Genomic DNA, 3,230 nt, shown 5'->3' with positions numbered 1-3,230 from the left:
AAACTAAACAAAAGTAAATGTACTGTGCTACGATTAGGTAAATTAAAACAAAGTAATGTTCAATATAAAAAGAAATGAAATTTAATTGGACATCCGAGGAAGCCACAACGTTAGGAATTACATTCACAAATAATGAAAAGGATACAGTTCTTAAAAACATAATACCTAAATTACAGAATTTTAAAAACTGCTTAAAATCATGGCATCATCGTAAACTTACACTAATCGGAAAAAACACAGTATTGAAAACGTTTGCACTTCCTAAATTAATATATGTATTAACAGTTCTCCCAAATCCACCAAGTGATGTTATTAACGATATAAAATCAGCAATATTCAATTTCTTATGGGATGGTAAGCCTGATAAAATAAAAAGAACTCAGTTAATTCAATCTGTAGAAAATGGAGGTATCCAATTAACGAACATTGACTCATTCTTGAATGCAATCAAATGCAGCTGGGTTAAACGATACCTAGATAATACCAATACGAGTAAATGGAAATTATTCTACCAGAAAATCCTAACAAAATATGGTGACTCCTTACTCTTTGAATGTAACATCAGCAATACTATCTTACATGAAATTGCAAACGAAAACATATTTCTGTCTGATGTTCTATCAGCGTGGAGTGATGTCACTCATAACTTAGAGACCCAAACCAGCAGTAAAACAATTTTATGGAACAATAAAGACATAACTTCAAACAATAAGACGTTTTTCTATAAAGACTGGTTTGAACGAAGCATTAAATATGTCGACCAATTATATGACTACAGAATTAAGGATTTCTACTCTTTTGATAATATATGCTACATATACGGAATATCTTCAAGTAATTTTTTGAAGTACTACACACTAATCAAAAGAATACCCATACACATTAAATCTGAAACCAATACAAATAATACACCATGTACTCAAACAACATTTGTAGAAAACATACTTGGAAGAAAAAACAAAACAAATAAAATATTTTACACACTACAAATTAAAAACCCTACAGAAAACTCCAAAACCCAAATAAATGGCAAGTCCTTTTTGGAGAAAATGAACTTAATTGGAAACACATATTTACCATGCCATATAAAGCAACTATTGAAAGCACACTGAGAAATTTTCAATATAAATACATCCATAGAATTATAGCTACAAATAAATATCTCTTTAAATGTAAATTATCTAACTCAAATCTGTGTGACTTCTGCAGTGAAAACATTGAAACTATAGAACATCTTTTTTGGGAGTGCAAACACATCCAGCCTATTTGGAATCAATTAATATCTTTCTTGAACAACATCAACTAAACGTTAAACTATCTCTCTTACATGTAAGTTTCGGAATTAACTCATTGAAATCAATTGACTGTAATAATATTGTGAATTTTATGGTTATATTGATGAAATATTTTATCTTAAACATGAAGTACAAAAAACAAGTACCAAATTTTAATTGTTTTGTCCATAGTCTTAAACTAAAAATTCAGATTGAGAAAGAAATAGCCCTCAGTAATGACACATTACACATCTTTGAACAAAAATGGAATCGGATTAAATTCTCATAATGTTTTGTCCACTTATATACATTTCACTCTAATGTTAGTTTATCTCTACGAAAATAGTTTTCTTTGTTTTTTTTATTCTTATTTTTTCAATCAGACAAGATCATTGTGAATATACAACAAAACACACAAGTTCAGTATGTTTTCTTTCAACTTTATACAATCATATTTCATAAATATCCCTCTGTTGTTCTTTTCTTTTCTCTCTAAAAAAAATATATATTAGCATATCTTGTATAACATGTCTGAACTATATTGCTTTGTACAATCACTATTTTGTATGATCATATACATGTTTACATTGTATGTATGATATTGAATATAAAAAAGAGAAAAAAAAAGTAGTAGAAGTAGTAGTAGTAGTAGTAGTAGTAGTAGTAGTAGTAGTAGTAGTAGTAGTAGTAGTAGTAGTAGCAGCAGCAGCAGAAGCAGCAACAACAGCAGCAGTAGTAGTATTAGTGGTAGTAGTAGTCGTAGTAGTAGTAGTAGTAGTAGTAGTAGTAGTAGTAGTAGTAGAAGTAGTAGTAGTAGTAGTAGTAGTAGCAGTAGTAGCAGTAGTAGTAGTAGTAGTAGTAGTAGTAGTAGTAGTAGTAGTAGTAGTAGTAGTAGTAGTAGTAGTAGTAGTAGTATGTTTTGTTATATCAGAACTTGCCTTTAGGACGTTTTTAAATGTTCCCTACATATAACCCGCGTCTGTCATTGGCCGATTGTCTTGCACAATATAGCGGTTGTGTTTTCAAGTCTCAAAAAAAGAGACGGGAAAACAGAACTTGTGTTTTACGCTCCAAAAAAAAAAGACGTTAAAACAGAACTTTTGTTTTCCCGTCGCCAAAAAAAAACTCCTGAAAACAGACTTATTTTGTGTTATTCCGAGTTAAATTTTTTTTTGGCGACGGGAAAACATAACTTGTGTTTTCCCGACTTTTTTTTTTGAGCGGTGATGTCACTTAAGTGCCACCGTACAAACCCGATAACCATTTTATATAAGCACCGAAAAGATCTTTAATACGCGAAAAGAACTCAATAAAAATCGATACGAACCGATGTAAAAATAATATTCGTAACTTGATTTTGTAATTCTTAATGGTACGACAAGATTTTAAAATAAATACGTAACGGACTTGAAAATAATTCGTAATTACGAAAATACGACCCTTATCTGGAGCTCTGAAATGTGATTATATCCCTTTAAGTTCACGAAGTATTCCGGTGACAGTCGAGTAAGCACGATTGCCAAGGACACGCGGATGTAAACAAACCAGTCAGGTGAATACTACGTTGACCCAATTTATGCTCAGGTGGGTATATTGTGTCATACCAGCCATTTTGAAATCGAATCAGTATCTCGCAAGTTGTTTTGAAATATTGGAAATATTGGATTAACTACGTGTCTGGCCGCACATGTATATATATCCAGGTAAAGTTATTGTTTAATTTCATTCGTTAATAGGATTCCGAACGGCGAGTGTGAGTGAGTTACGCTATTAGCAGTATTTAACTGCGAGGATTTTCACTTCAGTGGTTTTAAGGTAAGTTTCGACGTGCTTCAACAATTTTAAGTCTGTTTGCACATTGAAGAAAATAATCACTTTATAACAGTCGAATATTATAAGAACACATATTACGTTATACAGCACATACTGCTCGAGACATATTACGTTATACAGCAC

This window comes from Dreissena polymorpha, chromosome 3 (genome assembly GCF_020536995.1).
Source record: "Dreissena polymorpha isolate Duluth1 chromosome 3, UMN_Dpol_1.0, whole genome shotgun sequence".
Classification (NCBI taxonomy): domain Eukaryota; kingdom Metazoa; phylum Mollusca; class Bivalvia; order Myida; family Dreissenidae; genus Dreissena; species Dreissena polymorpha.
The sequence above is the reverse complement of the archived record's forward strand: the minus strand, read 5'-3'. Positions refer to the sequence as shown.